Source organism: Furipterus horrens, unplaced genomic scaffold (assembly GCF_987537825.1).
Source record: "Furipterus horrens unplaced genomic scaffold, mFurHor1.1.pri manual_scaffold_4, whole genome shotgun sequence".
Classification (NCBI taxonomy): domain Eukaryota; kingdom Metazoa; phylum Chordata; class Mammalia; order Chiroptera; family Furipteridae; genus Furipterus; species Furipterus horrens.
The window spans coordinates 56,554,057-56,573,511 of NW_028327174.1; the positions used below are offsets into that span (position 1 = coordinate 56,554,057).

The 19,455-nt window shown below is 40.4% G+C and overlaps 1 protein-coding gene across 19 annotated transcripts in view; it reads right to left on the bottom strand.

Annotated features, from left to right (window-relative positions):
• The window catches only part of R3HDM2 (R3H domain containing 2), a 142,085-nt gene extending 126,445 nt beyond the window's left edge, over window positions 1-15,640 (bottom strand). For all 19 annotated transcript variants that reach the window (XM_090273472.1, XM_090273461.1, XM_090273467.1 and 16 more), the window contains exon 1: window positions 15,442-15,640. The gene's annotated coding sequence lies outside the window, so the exon portion shown is untranslated. The remainder of the gene's footprint in view (window positions 1-15,441) is intronic.
• Between the last annotated feature and the right edge of the window lie 3,815 nt (window positions 15,641-19,455).

Below are 19,455 nucleotides of genomic sequence, written 5' to 3' on the forward strand. Positions count from 1 at the left end.
TATCAAAGAGTAAGAGGCTCTGCCCTTACCAGTGTGATTCAGTTAGTTGAGCATCACCCCACAAAGCTAAAGGTCGCGGGTTCGATTCCCAGTCAGGATACATGCCTGTGTTATGAGTTTAGTCCCCAGTTGGGGCATGTGCGAGAAGCAACCAATTGATGTTTCTCTCTCACATCAATGTTTCTCTCCCTTTCTTTCTGCCTCCCTTCCCCTTTCCCTAAAAAAAAAAAATAAGTAAATAAAAATTTTTTAAAAATAATAATAAATACAATCTTTTTTTAAAAAAGAGCAATAGGAACACAGCAAAAGTACATTGGAGGTTCCCATTTGCCAAGACAAGACAGTGAAACATCAACAAGGATAAATATAAATTGGATGAAACACATAAATGTTTAAATTGGAGAGTTCATAATGACAATTAAAATAAAGCTTAGTCACCTTTGCAGCATGTTAGTGAACAAACTCATTATTTTGAAAATGGTATTTGTCTTGCCTTTTCTGTACAAGTTCTATCTCAGAGTAAGCAAATGGGTGACAAGGAGAAGTATCTCTTTATAATAAAAGTATTTTAGCTAAAATAAATAAAAAATTGATGGAATTTGAATATCACCATTTTTAACCCTTAATGGAGTTCAATGAAGAGGTACAGACGATGACCAGCAATGGCTGCTGACATCATATAAAAGAGACTAATAGATGTCACATATCTCCTAATGAAAATACACTATAAAGTATTCTAGCCAAAGCACTGAATCTGAATCTGATCAAGTCTCTAGATGTAATCTCCAATTTGAAGGAAACACAGGGAAAAAGAAATATGTTAAATGACATCACTACAATGTCAATCACCAAATCCATCTATGGGAAACTGCTGAATAGGTGATCTAGTTCCTTCAACAAATAAACTGTAAAGAAAAAAAAGAGGGAGGGGAAATCTTTTAAATTAAGAGATGTTAAAGATATACTGACTGCCCTGGCCAGTGCGGCTCAGTTGGTTGAGCATCATCCCATAAAACGAGAGGTCACCAGTTCAATTCCTGCCAGGGCAGGTATGGAAGACAACCAATCGATATTTCTCTCCCTTTCTCCCTCCCTCCCTTCACCTTTCTCTATAAATAAATAAATAAATAACTTTTTAAAAATAAAGAAAGTTAAGTGTTTATTCTAGTAAAGGAATATAATACTGTCCTCTTCAAATTTTGCAGGGGAGCCCTTCTGTAACATCAAAATGCTAAGTTTCAGCATGTTAAGGCAAGCTAGTAATAGCACAAGCTTTTCCTCCCAGAGTTCAAATGGATATATTTATACTCTTTCACAGAAAGAATTATAAATTGTTAGCTAAGTGACTGATTAAATACAATGAAGTTATTTAATAAAAAACTTCAGCTATAATATAGATTACCCAAAGAACAGTCACAAAGACCAGGAAACAAAGAACTCAATACCTAACTAGAGACTAATCAATAGTGCTAGAGAACAAGTCTACTGGAGTACTTCAAATATTAAGAGTTGATTCACAGCACCTTTATTTATCCTTTTTTAAAGTCTTTAAGAAATTGATTTTTTCCTCTAATCATAAAAGAAATCCACATCCTCTGTAAATAAAGATAAGCAAATAGAAAATAAAAAACCCTCCTCTTACCTCATGCATAACATTTTGCCTCGGGGGTGAGGGGGAAGCACACAGGATTACATAATTCAGTAAGAGTACTATATAGATTTGTTTTTCAATTTTCAACATTTTGCTAACTGTATAAATTCAGGATCAGAAAAGAACAATCCATTTTTATGGATTCTTCTTGGTTTATACCAATTTTTTGGCATTTTTTTCATGTGTCCTTAAAACTTCTTACTATAGTAGCAACAAAGTCCTACATTTCCAATTGCCAAATCAGGCAGTAAACACAACATATTCACTTTATGTGTAAAATCTTACTCCTTTAACTACACTTAGGTTAGTCAAAATAATTATTTCTTTTATTTGCTATTTCTTATGTTGAGCTCCTACCCAACTCCATCAACAAATCAACAGATTTTCATATTTCATGGATAGTTAAAAAAGTTTTTCCTCAAAATATCCTATACTAACTCTTTCCAGCTGGTACCAAGCCATCGGTATCTCTCAGGACAACTGGCACAAACACAGCAAGACTGGGACAGTTTGGGGGGATGGCAAGAGAAAGTCCTACCACAAAAAGTGAAAATATGAGGTGGGATGCCCGCTGCCCACCCCACCCCTGCCACTGCATACACACAGTCTGCATGTAGGGAGACAAGTAGTCCGTGCCTTAAGGCTGGATGTGGGCAACTTTTCCTGGGGCTCTCAGTGTCGTATGCGCAAAACAGGGATTATTGCTGTGGTCCACAATGCATCCAACAATGAACTGGTCCACACCAATAGCCTAGTAAAGGACTACACTGTGCTCACTGATAGGTACACGTCCTGCCAGGCACTGTCCTGAGCTGCAAGGCGGTGGCCAAGCTGACTCCTGAGGAGGAAGGGAGTTTAAACAAAAACCACTGAAGAAAATTCAGAAAAAACATGATGAAAGGAAAAAGAATGACACAATCAGCAGTCTTCTAGAGGAGCAGTTCCAGCCTGCAAGCTTCTCGCATGCACTGCTTCAAGACCAGGCCAATGTGGCCACATAAGTGGCTATGTGCTGGCAAGAAGCTGGAGTTCTAGCTGATGAAAACCAAGGCCCCAAAAGGCAAATAAATCTCCCTCCCTCCTATCTTAGCTTATGTAATATTGTTCTAAATACATATATACATACACTAGTCTGAATTAACACACATGCAAAACAATTACAGGGTCAAAATTGACAGACAAGTACCCAAGTATAATGCTCACCTGATCTCTAGCTCAGATGTATTAACTTATTCACCCAAGTGAAGTATAAGAATTGTACTTATCAAGCATAATTTGAGGAGACAGCAGGGAAAGAACAGTGGATAGCCTCCAGTAATTCCCCTACAAAGAGAAAGAAACTTATCCCTTTCACACCCAGAACCTAGGCTCTTAACAAGTTTTCAGCAACAGTGAAATAAAATTCTCAGAATAGTTCTGACTTTTCACTGGACTCTGTTGAGTCTTAATTAAGTAGTCTGGGTGACAGTACAAAAATTAATTTGAAGCTATATTTCTTCTTCCTTACTCTGAAAAGCTGAATATTGCATGTCTTGACTATTAAAATCCCCAGACTTCAATTCTTCAGGAGTTCTACGTGGTTCTAAATTTAGCCAAGTAATAGAAATAGTTGGAAGACATGCAATTCATTTTAATATCTGCACTTTTATGTTGCCAGGTAATTTCTTAAGTAATCTTAAATTAGTCATCTACATAAAAGTATATATAAGCCATATAATTAACACATCTATAACTTCTAAACATGACCAATTTCCCCCTTCAAAACCATATTCTGTATGGCCCTGACCAGTGTGCTCAGTGGCTTGAGCATTGTCCTGCGAAGTGAAGTTCGCTGTTTTGATCCCTGGTCAGGGCACACATCTATCTAGGTTGCAGGCCCAGTTCCCGGCTGGGGGTGTATGAAAGGCAACCAATCAATGATTCTCTCTCCCACTGATGTTTCTCTCCCTCTTCCTTCCTACCTTCCCCTTTCTCTAAAAATAATTTAAAATCTTTAAAAAAAAAATATATATATATATATATCTTTAAATATATATTCTAGGGACTTCCAGTCAAGATGGAGGTGTAGGTAAACACAGCTTGCCTCCTCACACAAACACATAAAAATTACATCTAAACCATAGAACAACCACCACTCATAACCATCAGATATAGAGTTGAATGGACGCTCAACAGCTACAGAATAAAGAAACCACATCCACTCAGACTGACAGGAGGGGCGGAAACACAGAACAGGCTAGTACCACATCCATGTGTGGTGGATAAAAATTCAGGAGGGATATCTTGGGAGCGAGGAGTCCAGCCCCACCACAGGTCCCCCAGCCCACGGCTATAATGTCAGGAAGATAAGTCCCCATAACTTCTGGCTGAAAAAACTAACTGGGATTGAGTTGATGAAAGAAACTGCTGGAGCCCCAAGCAGTTCCTCTTAAAGAACCCAGAAATGGACTTAACTCACACACTCCCTCTGAGCTCCAGCACCCAAGTAGCAGCTTTAAGGTACCAGTGGCATACAGGGAGGAACTGAAGTGTCTGGCATCAAGGTGAGAGCTTGGGGACAGCTTTTTCCCAGACTGAAAGACAGACAGAGGTCATTGTCCCTTTTCTGAACCACCCCCACCACAGAACCACAGAATCAGCAGGCAGATGCCATATCTAAGACTCTATCAACCTGGTTAACACTGTTTGCCCTGCCCGAAGATGCCCCGAGGCTCAATCCCACCCAATTTAGAGGCCAACCCAAGCTGTTAATAGTGGCTTGCCCATATGAATGGCTGGTATTGGCTCATGCTTCACAACTTCCTAAACCCTCTCAAAGAAGCAACAGCCCCCATATCTCTTGCTAAGTGACCCCAGGCATGACACTAGCAGCAGCAGCTTTGGATCACAGTTGGACTTTGCCTGGGAACCTCCAAGCACAGCACAAGTAGCAGCCATCTGCAGTCCGCTTTATAGCTCATGCAGGTGGCCCTGGGCAGAACACAGGTCGTGGTTGACCTTGCCTACACCATCCAGGAAACCAGAGAGTCTGCGAACACAGTGGACAGCTACAGACTACACTGAACACCACCACACTGTCCCTGCACAGCTGATCCTCCACAGAGGATGAAGATTCATGGTCAGTGGTCATGACCAGTCTGTGCAACTGACTGGCCTGGATAAATCCCTCCCACTGATCTACCAACAACAACCAAGGCTCAACTACAAGAAGAGGGTGTACTCAGCTCATATGAAGGGCTCACCTCAAGTACACAGGCTGGGTGACAGGGAAGGCTGTGCCACTGGACCCTCCAGGGCACCTACTACATTAGGCCACACTACCAAGACAGGGAGTCATGGCAGCTCTACCTAATACATAGAAACAAACACAAGGAGGTTGTCAAAATGAGGAGACAAAGAAACATGGCCCAAATGAAAGAACAGATCAAAACTCCAGAAAAAGAGCTGAACAAAACAGATAAGTAATCTATCAGAAGCAGAGTTCAAAACACTGGTTATAAGGAGGACCCCAACAGCAGAAAAAAGATCCAGTCAGAAACAAAGAACACACTAATTGAAATAAAGAACAATTTACAGGGCAACAACAGTAGGGATGTCTATTTTGTTTATCTTTTTGAAAAACGAGCTCTTAGCTTCACTGATCTTTTTTATTGTCTTTTAGTCTCTATTACATTTATATCTGCTCTGATATTTGTTATTTTCATCCTTCTACTAAATTTGAGCTTAGTTTATCTTTTTCTAGTTCCTTGAGGTTGTAAAATTAGGTTATTTGAGATCTTTCTTGTTTCCTAATCCAGGCTTTAATCACTATGAACTTCCCTTTTAAAACTGCTTTTGCTGCATCCAATAGGTTTTGCATTTTGTATGTTATATTTCCATTTCCATTTGTCTCTGGGCATTTTTTTAATTTCTCTTTTGGTTTCTTCTTTGACCCACAGGTTGTTCATTAGTATATATTTAATCTGCACATATTTGTAAATTTTCCAATTTTGTTCTTATAATTGATTTGTAGTTTCATACCATTATGGTCAGGAAAGATTCTTGATATGATTTAAATCTTAAGTTTATTAAGCCATGTTTTGTGACCTATTATCTACTGTGAAAAATGTTCCATATGCACTTGAGAAGAATGTATATTGTTTGCTTTTGGATGGAATGTTCTGTATATGTCTGTTAAATTCATCTGGTCTAATGTGTCATATAAAGCTAATGTTTACTTATTCATGTTCTATCTAGAAAATTTATGCATTGATGAAAGTGGGGTATTAAAGGTCCCCTTAATATGGTATTGCTATTTATCCCTTTAGGTGTGTTAATATTTACTTTACATATTTAGGTGCTCCTAAAACCTACCCCTTTCTTATCTTAGTTAGCAATTCCACCCAGTCATCCAAAACAAAAACAGAGTCATCTGTTCACAATTCTCCCCTCCCCTCCCACATTTAACTATCTTCAAATTCTGACACCATCTCTTGGATCCATCTGATTTTCTCAGCTCCTGTTCCCTCTTCTCTACTCTCATCACTTCTGAGCAGAGAAATTAGTTAATGGGGTAAGACCTCCAGAGCTCTTTTTTGCCTTCAGCAAAGCAACTGGCTATGTTCTCAATGATGACTGCTTTGTCAGCCTCTATCCCTGAACAACTAAAAGTCTCTAACCTATCCCTGATGGATGTGTAGTGTGAATGAGAAATAACTGCTGTTCAAGCTGCTGAGATCTGAGGTCTGTTTCTTACCCAGGATACCCTCGTCTATCTTGATTTTAACATCTTCTGCACAAACTACTATAACAGCCTCCTAACCAGTATCTCTCCCTCTACTCTAAATCCCCTATTTCTCCAAATTGCTACCTGAATTACCTCTATAAAACAAGCATTCCACTTCTCTGATTAAAATCTTCAAAGTTTCCTCTTTACCTTAAAATATTTCATATGCTTTAATATAGCTCTTAAAGCCTAACATAAAATCAGGCACTATTATACATCCTTCTAACCACTCAAAATACTGCTACCTCTCCATACATACCATATTCTTTAGTACTCCTAAGTCCTTGCCCAGGCTATTCTATCTGCTTGAACAGCTCTCCCACCTTATACCAGCCCACCTTACCTTTGTCTGCCTAGACATAATACATACCACTAGTTAGTTATCCCTCCCATTCTCTCAACAGCTATTAAAATTGGGCTCTCAGGACCCCTATTTTATCAACCCTTTTTTACTTTTAACACACCAGCCCCCATAACCCAAAAGGAATATTAAAGCCCTAAGGCAAAAATTCCCTTAAATTCCTTTGTTCATATACCAAACATCTGTCTTTACCCCTTTCTTGACCTTTTCCTTCTATCTTAATTAAGATGATAATACTTCTACCTCTGCTCTGGATTTCATCTTCTCTACATGCTCAAGAATTTCACTCCACACCTAAAATAATTGTCTGCCTCCTTATTGAAACTCTCTCTTCTAAGATCCTATCAAACACACTTTATTGGTTTTCTATCTACCTTCTTGGCCTCTTCAATTTTCTTCCAGGGCTCCATTATTACCAATCACACCTTTAACTGTCAGTGTTCTCTAAGACTCCTCAGCCTTCAGCATTTCAGTCTCGACCCCATCCTTGGATGACCCAAATCCATCACTTTCACTACAGTGTATAATACTGTTGACTCCCAAATATCTCTCCATCCCCAATCTCTCTCTCCAACTTCTGATTGGTACATCTAACTTCCCATTAGTCATTTCCACATGGTTTCACGGGTACCTCAAATTCAACCAAGCCAAAATCAAATACCTCATCTTTACTTCCAAACAAGCAACTGCCTATATGCCCTAATCCATAAATAATGCCACCATCCACCCTGGAATGGAACCCAGAAAACTAGGAATCATCCAAACTCATCCTTCTTACTTCTATACTCTCTCTCTCTCCTCTCTCTCTCTCTCTCTCTCTCTCTCTCTCTCTCTCTCTCTCTCTCTCTCTCTCTCTCTCTCTCTCTCTCTCTCTCTCTCTCTCTCTCTCTCTTACACACACACACACACACACACACAGACCTCCAAGTCTAACAGATCTACCCACTAAATATCTCTTGAATCTGTTCATCCCTGGCAGGACCACTTCAGACCCTATTTCTTATCTAGATTACTTTGACTCCCCTTAAACTGGGCTCCAGTTTATTTCCTGATTTCAGTCTATTTCTCAATCCAGTTCCCAAATTAAGTGATCTTTAAAAAAAAAAAAAAATCCTTCAATAGGTTTCACAGTTACAGACAAAATTAAAAGCTTTTTAGCTAACCAAAGAAGGTCTTAAAGATCAGGCTCCTACCTATCTCTTCAGCCTTTTCTCTGACTACTCCCATAAGCATCCCATGTGTAGAGACACCCTGCTCCTTGCAGTTTGTCAAAGGCATCATGCTGCTCTGCTGTACACCTTCACCCTTCCCATATGCAGTTCTGCCCTAGAACTCTCTTCCCCATACTTCACCTGGCTAACTCCTGTTAGCCCTTCAAGATTCAGCTGGAATATCACCTACTGACATTCTTTCCAGATCTCCAATGTGCAAGAGCCTGGCTGGGTAGTGCATAGGTGGTTAGAGCATTGTTCCGATATGCCAAGGTTGTGGGTTTGATTCCCCAGTCAGGGGACATACAAAAATCAACCAATGAATACCTGAATAAGTGAAACAACAAATCCATGTTTCTGTTTCTTTCTCTCTCTCTAAAATCAGTGAATTTAAAAAAGGCTTTAAGCAGGAGAAAATAAGATTTCATTTTCTTTGGCTAAATGGTACAGAAAGAACTAAATGAAAGACTGGAAAGCAAGACTAGGGCAGGAAGGCCAGTTAAAAGCCATCAGTTATCCAGATGAGAGGTGATGCCTCCAGAACTAAGGAAGTCGTAATGCTGATTGAGAAAAATGGAAAGATTCAAGAGAGACTGAGCAGATAAGTCTACATAACTTTATGATTATTGATATTAAAGAGTAAGAAGGACTCAAGTATAACATCCACGATTCTGGCTTATGCAATTAGGTGGCATCATGAACAGAAAAAAATACCTCAGAAAGAAAAATGCATTTCCAAGGAAAAATAATTTTTGCTCTGGTCATATTGAATTTGAGGTTGTGTGTGACAGTCAAATGGAGATGTTCAAGAGACCACTGAATAGACAAGCCTAGAGCTCAGACAAGAGATAAGAACATAAGACAGAGGAGACTCACAAATTGTCAGCTTATAGAAATAGATGCTAAATAAAGCCATCAGGGTGGCTGAGATGGACAGATTGTGTAGAGCAACGTTTTTCTAGTTATTTAAGACAACTAAGCAGAGATGTCAGAAATACTTGGAATGTTTGTTAAAATACAAATTCCTAAGGTCCATTCTAAGACTGCTAAATCAAAATCTCTGGGAATAAGACCGAGGAACCTACATTTCACTCATTCATTCATTCAATAAATGTGTGCTGAGTGACTATTCTATTCTAGGCACTAGGAATATAGGAATTGTAAAATAAATAAGGTCCTTGTTCTCATGGGCTTTAAGTTCTAAGTGTGAACCAGACTACAGACAAGAAAACAAACAAGATAACTTAAGATAGTGGCAAGTGCAATGGAGATAATGAAACACAGGAATGGATGAAGCACAAAAGGGAGGTTAACTATTTTGGATAAGGTAGACAGGGAAAGTCTATGGAGAACTCTTTAAGCTGTGACTTGAATAATAACAAGAGGTAAGTCAGGTGAAGAGGTAGGAAAATAGCATTTCGGGGAGAAGGAATTATAAGCGCAAAGGTCCTAAGGCAGGAAAAAGCCACTATGGCTAGAGCTAGTAATAACAGGAAAGTGTGGTACAAGGTAGGTCAGAGTCTGGCATGAGCCAGATCATGAAGGCTTTTGTAAGCCACATTCTTAACAAATTCTCCAAGAAATGTTTATGCTGTTAACACTTAAGAATCAGAGGTAGAGAGGGAGAATACAAAAGAAATCCTAAGGAAAACACACACTTAAGGGATGAGCAGGAGAAAATAGGAATGCAAGTGGAAAAGAAAAGTCATATCAATGAAACATTTCAAGAAAGAAAAGAAACAATGACACACGGTACAAAGAATTGAAAAAGATAAGGATAAAAAGGTGTCCATTAGAACAGGTCCACCATGTTCTTTCCATTGATTCTGATGGCTGCTGGGAGTTGACTCCGCCAATAGCATTAGAAACCCTACCCATAGCACACTGTTTCCTGGAAGTTATCAGCTGAGTACTATCCTAGATTCTCTTCTTCCCTTTCCAACAGAATCACAAAGTAAGGGTAAGGCTTTAACAATTTCTAAGTATAGAAAGAAAATGTATTTCAAATTTATCCATTATTAAGTTTGGATTGTCACTGCCTTTATTACTTTCCTCCCAGTTCTGTTATGAAGCTGACAGAAACTTCCACAAGTCTGAACCACCCTTCTCCAAGGGATGAAGAATTACCTGATGCCCTTAATGCTGCTCACATGCCAAAACCATGCATAAATTCTTATGACTAACATGCAACAAAACACTGCCATTACAAAACATATGAACTGCATACTTGGAAAATCTAAACTTCTAATATAATTACTGAGACCACTTTAAGGTCCAATGAGCTTTTGGGAAAGAAAAAAAATGAAAACATGAAATATGGTTCTGGATCATTATTAATAATAAACATTGCAGTACAAATGTTATCACCATGAAATATACCAAAATCATCTACACAAGAAAGATAATGAACTAAGTGGCAGAGGGAAATAGTTAATGAAATTAAAAAGTCTATCTCTATTCTGTAAATTAGATAAGAATTGTATAGAAGACTAATAGTGAGAGCAAAAATACCTCTAAAAGATCAAGATATAACCTGACTAGCCTGCAGACCATCTTTTTCTCTCTTTCCCACTAGACTCACAATCAACAAAAAGCAACTATATATAAATAAACTAGTTCTCTTAAATCCTGATTACCTCACTAATCTTTACACTTCTCTATAGAATAAGAACCTCAGAATAACTGTATGGATGCAAAATTATAGTTTTTATTTGATTGCAAAAGATGTTGAGGTCTTCAATGTTTTTAAAAAAGAGCTGTAAAATACACTGTTAATGCCTATAGAGAAATGAAATAATCAAAACATTGGTCTAAGGAAGAGACCTTACAGGTACATTTAACAACTAGCTTCATTTCACCCTATCCCCAAGAAAATATCCAGAAAGGTCTGAAAATTATTTCCCAGAAAAAACTGAGATCTTTGACAATTCAGAAAAGTCACAGTGTGACAATTATGTAAGCAATTAAAGAAAATGAAAAGATTTTTTTATGCTTTTGTGGTTAACAAACTAAGAAGAAATAGAATAAAATTAGTTCTTTAAAAATACAAGGGTTTTGACTATTGGGAGACATGACTGCCTAAAGCTTTTGCATATTTTCTCCTTACTCTCTCTCTCACTCTAGGCTGGCACAATTTGATGGGGGTTTTTTTGTTTGTTTTTGTTTTTTAAGCACAGGAAAGTACTCTAGGAAACTTACTGTTAAAAGGAGAAAGCTAAAACAGCTTTCCCAGTATGGGCCCAAACACCTGGACTGAACTACTCACAAGCAATCCTGCAGAAAAGCAAAAAGAACACCTGGATTTCGGAAGCATCCCAGAATCTTAACTTGTATACAACCCAAGTAAAAATAATAAAATCACTGTAGATTATTATAATTAAGGGTTTTTAACATCCATGTTTTTTAATGTGCTAGAAAAAAAAGATATATGCTAAGTAAATCTAAGGAACTCCAAGAGGAGTCAAAACAGATTAAGGTTATGAAATCTTTCCTACCTTTATCTGTTTTCAGAAATAAATTCAAACTCAGGAAGGAATGGACAAAGTTAGTTCACTGGAGAGATGGAACAGGTGCTAGCTACACTGCTAAACTGGCAACCACTAAAAGACTATTAAGTGGAATGTTTTCTGCACAGAGGGTGAGAAGGATACAGCTGGAGGAAAATACTGAGGCCACTGTGTATGAAGAAGTTCTCTAAAATTAGACCCAACTATATTCATGCACACATATTCAAGCCATGAGTCCAGTTATTTTTCCTACTTGTACACTGGCAGCACATTCCACAGAGGAACACTCAAGAGTCCCTTATCCAATCTTACAAGGAGACATAGAAAAACCTTAACACCACACACACCAGTTTCACAGAATTCTCTCCTCTACACTTCCTGGAACCATGAAACCAAAATGCAACAATTTTTATCTCTTTCCCCAAATCTTTTTCCTGAAAGCTTTCCTTGAGTTCATGAAGAGATCTGGCACAGGAATAAACACTGCATCATTCAGAAACCGTAACCTACACTGAACTGTTGTCAGTACTCAGTATTTATCTATAAGAGGTGAGAACATGGCACAGAGCTGTTTATCTCTGGGGCTTGAGAGAAATTTCCTAGAAACTTTGTGAAAGGATTTAAAAGGGGACAACAGAAGCTTGACAGAAGCTTTTACCAATCTGCCTATATTATTTCAGAAATTATTTGCAAAATGAGAACTACTGGTATATTTCTGACACTGTTACATTAATAATATCTGAACCAGATCCAGTCCAACAGATACAAGATCCCCAATTCTCCCCCACTCCCCTGCTCCCCCTACCCCCCCCCCTTCCCTGCCCCACACAACAGAAAAGCCATTCTCTTTTTGGCCTGGCAGCTTTCAATGTCCTGGGGCAAAGGTTTAAGACTTTGCCACCAGCATTCCCACAGAGAGTTAGAAGGACTACCTCACCCCCTTTGCCTTCCTAAGCTGGTGAACAGTGGCCAGGACTGCCCCAAAGAGGAATCTCATCCAGGCCACTCTGGCCAGAAGGTCAATGAAGGTAACAAATGCATCAATCAAGAAACAAGAAAGGATAAAATAAATGAGGGATAATCCACAGAATTTAGGGGGCGTGCTCCTTTTATCCTCAGACTTAATACAGAATTTGCTAAAAATGCCCCCCAAAATGGACTTGTGGAAAAAAAGGATCAGATGTTCCCCATAACCAAACACTCCACCATTGTCAGAGAAAGCTATTCTTACAGTTTAGCTCAACTGTCTTTACATGAATGAGGGGGAAAAAATCTAACCCATATAACCCAGACTATAAATACTAACATATTCAGTCTCCTGAAAAATTCAAAGTAGAACTAGCCCGTTCAGCTCTCCGGGGCCAACGAGGTAAGGATGGCGATCGTTCTCATCAGGATGTGAACAAACCTCAAGAGTTTGAAGCAGAAGGCAAAAATCTAGCCATGTGAGATCTGAGATAATCTTCCTCTAAGACCACCAATGCCAAAGATGCCCCAAACTTCATCCTCTCTGCCTTTAAAGTGCTTTCATTCAATGACCTAAAAGCGCAAGACCTCTATCAAGAGAAATGTGGCAAGAACTGACAGGAACAAAAAAAAAAAAAAATCTCAATTTTTTTTCCAATAAATACCTTACAAAATCCTAGTGAAAATTCATTCTACACCTCCAAGGACAACCAATCATCAGAAATTCATGACAGTGAGATAGTTCACAAATAAACTCTTCTCTACCTATCCAGTCAAAAAATTTGTTGAGAGCCCTGGCTGGTGTGGCTCAGTGGATTAAGCACTGGCCTGAGAGCCAAAGGGTCACTGGTTTGATTCCCAGTCAGGGCACACGCCTGGGTTGCGGGCCAGGTCCCCAGCTAGGGGTGTGCGAGAGGCAACCACACATTATTGTTTCTCTCCCTCTCTTTCCCCCTCCCTTCACCTTTCTAAAAATAAATAAAATATTTTTTAAAAGTTTGTTTAGCACTGACTGCATGACAAGCGCTAAGGATACAGCAATTTACCATCTGACTTCATGAAGCTTACTTTTTTTAAAAATTTTTATTTATTTATTTTTAAAGAGAGGGGAAGGGAGAAAAATAGGGAAAGAAACATCAATGTGTGGTTGCCTATAGCATGTCCCCAACCAGGGACACAGCCTGCAACCCAGGCATGGGCACCAACTGGGAACCGAACTGGAGACCCTCCAGCTTGCATGCGGCATTCAATCTATGAGCCACACCAGCCAAGGCTGAGGCTTACTTTCTAAGGGGAAGACTAAATAGATAGCATGTTATAGGCTGATAAGGGGTAAGGAGAAAAATAAAGCAGATAATTGGGAAAGGGAGTTAAGTAAATATATGTGAGGCAGTGGCTTTGCAATTTAGCTAGCCAAGGAAATACCACTTTTAGAGTGACATTTGAGTAAAGACCTGAGGAGGTGAGGACACAAGGCTGTGCAGCTTTATAAGGAAAAGGTTATCCAGGAAGGTGCAGGGAACAAGTACACAGCCCCTTAGGGAGAAGAGTGCCTGGTGTGCTCAAGGAACAGCCAGGAGACCAGTGGACATACTGGGGCCAAAGGGTGCTAGACATCTACGACTTTAAAGGTAATTGTAAAGTCTGTGGTTTCTATTCTGAGAGAAAAAAGAAGCCACCTCCTCTTCTGACTCTTTTCCATTAAAAATATCAGGCATCCTATTTTAATACATGTAAATTTTTTAAATTTTGTTTCAAATTGTGGAGATGTACAGTCTAGATCATATAGTGAACATAAAGGCAGGTGGAAGTGCAACTCTGAAATTTGACTTTTGTTGACAGTTCATCAGACCTTCAAGAAAGGTTCTCTCAAACCTGTGGAGAACAGCAACAGGGGAGAAAAACACAACTGAAGAGTGAAGTGAATTAGCCTAACCTACCACTTTCTGCCACGAAACTTTTGTGTTGATGCCCCAGGTTCCACAAAGAGAACAAAAAGGAAATCTTGGAGGAAGAAAACAGACCCCCAAAAAGGCATTTAGTAAGAAAGAAGAGCCACAAAACCAATTTAAGTGCCAATATGACTATCCAAAGAAGCAATAAAGTTCTAGGAACTCGTTACATTTTTGAAATGGAACCTGTCACCTCCCTCCTCCCCAGTCTCCATGTTGCCCACCAACATCAACCAGAACTCAGGCTTCTCAATTTTAGTTGTCTATTGGAAAAAATATATACAAGAACATTCATCCAACTGGGAACAGAATTTAAACTCCCACACCTTTCCCTGGTTTAATGAACCTCTGGGCCTCTTATCAGTCATTTACCATCATACAAGAACAATTCACTATGAGTAAATAAACATTCTGAGGAACTTCTAGGCTAACGGTCACAAATGCTGAAAAATTTTGGCTCTACAAGAAACTGAAATTGTAAGTTTTCAGAGGCTCGAGTGAGTTGTTAGCTTAGTGCAGGCCCAACTTTTAAGCTCCAGAAAGATGTCCCTGTATATTCCAACTCAAATCTCCATCCCCACCACCTAAACTCGGACACCGGAATGATTTGAAACACTAACACCTCCCCCCGCCCCCATTTTTCCAATGCTTGAAGGAAACCGGAGACTCAAGACACACCTGGAACTGGTCACCTCCAAGCACTACAAGGGAGCAACAGTTTTTAGGTCCCACTGCACAGGCCACAGGTGGCAGCCCCCCACCCTCCATCCCGCGACCCCCACCACCACCCCGCTTTTCGCATGCGCATTCCCCACACACTCGGGATGTCTCTATCCTCGGGGCTGTCCTTCAGCGGAGGTTCCCTCCTTCACCAGAGGCTCCTGCCATCACCCACCAACGCGGGCCCGGGTAGCTCCAGCGCGGGGAGCCCAGGCCGGGGACCTCCGCCCGCCCTTTCGCGCGGCCGCCACGCCCCCTCCCCACGGGCTGCACAGGCCGTCCGCCCCCTCAGCCAGGAGGTGGCCTCACCTCACGCGTGCCGTGGCCGGGAGGGCGCCCGGTCTCCGCCCGCTGCCCGAGCCCAGGATCGCTCCGCTGCGGCTCGACTCGACGGCCAGTGGCGCGCTTCTGGGGGCGGGCTCTTCTCGGCGAGGGTTTTCCCAGAGCCCGCAGCAGGGAAGCAGGGGGAACTGGGGAGGGGAAGGGGCTCGGGAAGGAGGGGGAGAGGGGGAGAAAAGGGGGGAACCAAACCCGGAAAGGGAGAAAAGGGGGGAGGGGGAAAATCAGAAGGGGAAGAAAGGCCCAGAGTCCGCCCCCTCTGCAGCCTGCGCACTACGTCACCACGTCCAGCGTAATCGTCACCGCGTCTTGCGCCCTTCGCGTCCCTGCTTCCCCTGTGTCTCTCCACGTCTGCAGATGCCCGCTACCTGCTCGTTCGTCCGCTGAGGTCGCACAGGCAAGCGCGCTCGTTGACTCACTCTGTCACTCTCTCCGCGTTACCTGTGTCTCAAGCTGTCAATCTACATCCACTGAGATCGTTAGTCTACTTTAAACCCATTAAGCCTGTCAGATTCACCCTAGATTTAAACATAATACTAATAAAGTAATTTAAATTTACAGAGAACTTTCAAAACAGCGTTTGACTTAGGACGGTAACTCCTGCGCCCAAAAGATCATTTTAACAATAAATATGCGTAGTATAAATGGATAAAGATCGTGTAGTAAGCAAATGTTCATTTCTTCCAGATGTAAAAATTTAATTCTAACTAAAGCAGGTTGAAGTCCATTCTATTAAAATCGTTTCTTACCACCACCACCCTAAGATACAGTTCTTTTTCTTAAGAGTCATCCTAAATGTGCAAAATCCCCCAGTCTGTCCATCCTAGGGAGAATCAATTTATCAATAGTTATTGGTTATGTGTATTTGGATCATTTACCAACTTCAAACATTGTAGTCTTACATTGATAGAATAAGACCATTAAATATTTACTATGCACCAAGAACTGCAGTAGGCAAAAAATTATTATTATTATAGTACAATGTAAGTGCTGTTAACAGGTGTTCAATGTGCTACAGAAACACTAGAAGGAGCAATTAATTTTTAGACGTAAGGGGGATTGAGTAAGCTACTGAGAAGCTACAGATGAAATTTCAGCTAATCTTGAAGAATGTAAGTGGGAGTTAATCAGGGAGGCAAATGGAGGTCATAGAGGTATAAAATTCTTCTTTCCTTCAAGTATCTTCAGGTTCCAGGTTTTTAAGTTGGAGGCAGAGGGCAGTGATGACCAGGATAATATGTAGCATTCTACATCTATTTTTCAGTTCAATCCTCAAAATAATAGGTACTATTGTTATACTCAGTTTATAGGTAAGGAAATCTGAGGCACCAAAGTCCCAGATTTTTAATTGAAAGGGTTTATCTTCAGAGCCTGCTCTTTATTAGAAGTATATTTTATTGATTAGCTATTACAGTTGTCCCAATTTTTTCCCTTTGCTCCCCCTCCCTCCAGCAATCCCCCCTTACTTCATGTCCATGGGTCATGCATATAACTTCTTTGACTTCTCCATTTCCTTTACTATTCTTTTTTTAATGTGTATTTTTTAAAATTTATTTTTATAATTTATTTTTAGAGAGAGGGGAAAGGAGAAAGAGAGGGAGAGAAGCATCACTGTGTGGTTGCCTCTCACTCACGCCCACAACTGGGGACCTGACGTGCAACCTAGTAATGTGCCCTGTCTGGGAATAGAACTAGTGACACTTGGCTCGCAGGCCATTGCTCAATCCACTGAGCCACAACAGCCAGAACTCTCCTTTACTATTCTTAACACCCCCATCTACTTTGTACCTACCAATTACGCTTCTTAATCCCCCTTACCCATCCCAGCTGATAACCCTCCATATGATCTCCATATCTATGATTTTGTTCCTGTTCTAGGTGTTTGCTTAGTTTGTTTTTGTTTTCTAGATTCCATTCTTGATAGTTGTGAATTTGTTGTCATTTTAATGTTCATAGTTTTGATCTTTTTCTTAAATGTATCCCTTTAACATTTCATATAATAAGGGCTTGGTGATGATGAACTCCTTTAGCTTTATCTTGTCTGCTCTTCCATTCTAAATGATAGCTTTGCTGGATAGAGTAATCTTGGTTGTAGGTCCTTGCTTTTCATCACTTTGAGTACTTCTTGCCAGTCCCTTCTTGCCTGTAAAGTTTCTTTTGAGAAATCACCTGATAGTCTTATAGAAACTCCTTTATAGGTAACTCTCTTCTTTTCTCTTGCTACTTTTAAGATTCTCTCTTTATCTTTAGCCTTTGGCATTTTAATTATGATGTGTGTTGGTGTTACCCTCTTTGGACCCAACTTGTTTGGAACTCTTTGTGCTTCCTGGATTTGTATATCTATTTCCTTCACCAAATTAGGGACATTTTCCTTCATTATTTTTTCAAGTAAGTTTTCAATTTCTTGCTCTTCCTTTTGTCCTTCTGGCACACCTATGATTCAGATGTTGGCAGTTTTGGAGATGTCCCAGAGTCTTCTTATTCTCTCATTTAAAAAAAAATTATTGTTTCTTCATTCTATACTGGTTGACTGTTTATTTCTTCCTTATATTCCAATTCATAGATTTGAACCCTGGCTTCCTTCCCTTCGCTATTGGTTCCCTGTGGATTTTTTTTTTTTATTTCACTTAGTGTAACCTTCATTTTTTTCCTTATGCATTTACTGTACTCAGTGAGTTCTCTGAGCATCTTTATCACCAATGTTTTGAACTCTGCATCTGATAGGTTGGCTAGCTCCATTTTGTTTAGTTCTTTTCTGGAGTTTTGATCTGTTCTTTCATTTGGGCCATATTTCTTTGTCACCTCAATTTGGCAGCCTCCCTGTGTTTGTTTCTGTGTATTAGGTAGAGCTGCTTTGACTCCCTGTCTGGGAGCACCTATTATGTTGTAAGGGACGGAGCCTTAGGTATTCTTCAGTGCAGGGCAATCCAGTTCACTGCTTTGTGGTGCTGTATGTGGGGGCGGGTTCAGTGAAGGAACAATGCTGCTTCCTCGGCATTCTCCCTGTTTCCAGTCACTTCATCCACTTCCTGTATGTGACTAGTGCCCCTCTAGCTGTTTCCCCGGTGGTGGTTTCCAGAGTGGGTGGGTTTGCATATGTTCTAGGACCATGGAGGCCCTCTAGACAGACTCTCCTGAGAGACAGGCAGTTTCTTCCACCACCTCAACCCCCACTTGTTTTCACAGCCAGAAGCTATGAGGCTTTATTTTCCTGGTGCTGGAACCTTGGGCTGCACAGTCTAGCCTGGGGCTGGGATTGCTCTCCAGGTGTCCCTCCCAGCTTTTACCCACCACACATGAATGTGAGACTACCCAATCCACTGGCCGCTGCCACTACTTTGCCACAGCTGCAGCTGCCTCACCACCACCATACCATGTCCTCTCAGCCCTGGCTCCCTGTCTCCGCCCCTCCCGTCTTGATGAATATTTCTTCTTTAAACTTTTGGTTGTCGGACTTCCATACAGTTTGATTTTCTGGCATTTCTGGTAGTTTTTTGTTTTGAAGTTATTCGTGATCCTTTTTATTGTTGTGTGAGGATGCGAAGCATGTCCACCTATGCCTCCATCTTGGCTAGAAGTCCCAGAGCCTGCTCTTTAATCACTACATTATTAGAAATATAACTCCAAAGGGCAGGTTACAAAGATCTATGTATCATGATACAGAGTGAAGCAGTTCGGTCTTTCTGAGATAAATGTAGTAACTGAATAACAGCTAAGGCAGAAACATGAGGCGTCCACCCTTAAGAGAAGCCCTCCTCTGTTTCTCCCCCTTTTGCTTACCATTCACTTCCCAACTATTTGCCAGAGAGAAGGAGAGCAGCTGAAGTCAACCTAGGATTTGAGGGAGTCTGGGAACTACATATTGTATTGTAGTTAAGATGTGGAACAAATAACAATATAACTATTCCCCCAAACTCAAGATCAGGTTATCATCCAAGAATGAAATTAGGAACATTAAGATGTTAGAGATAAGATTAGCGTCTG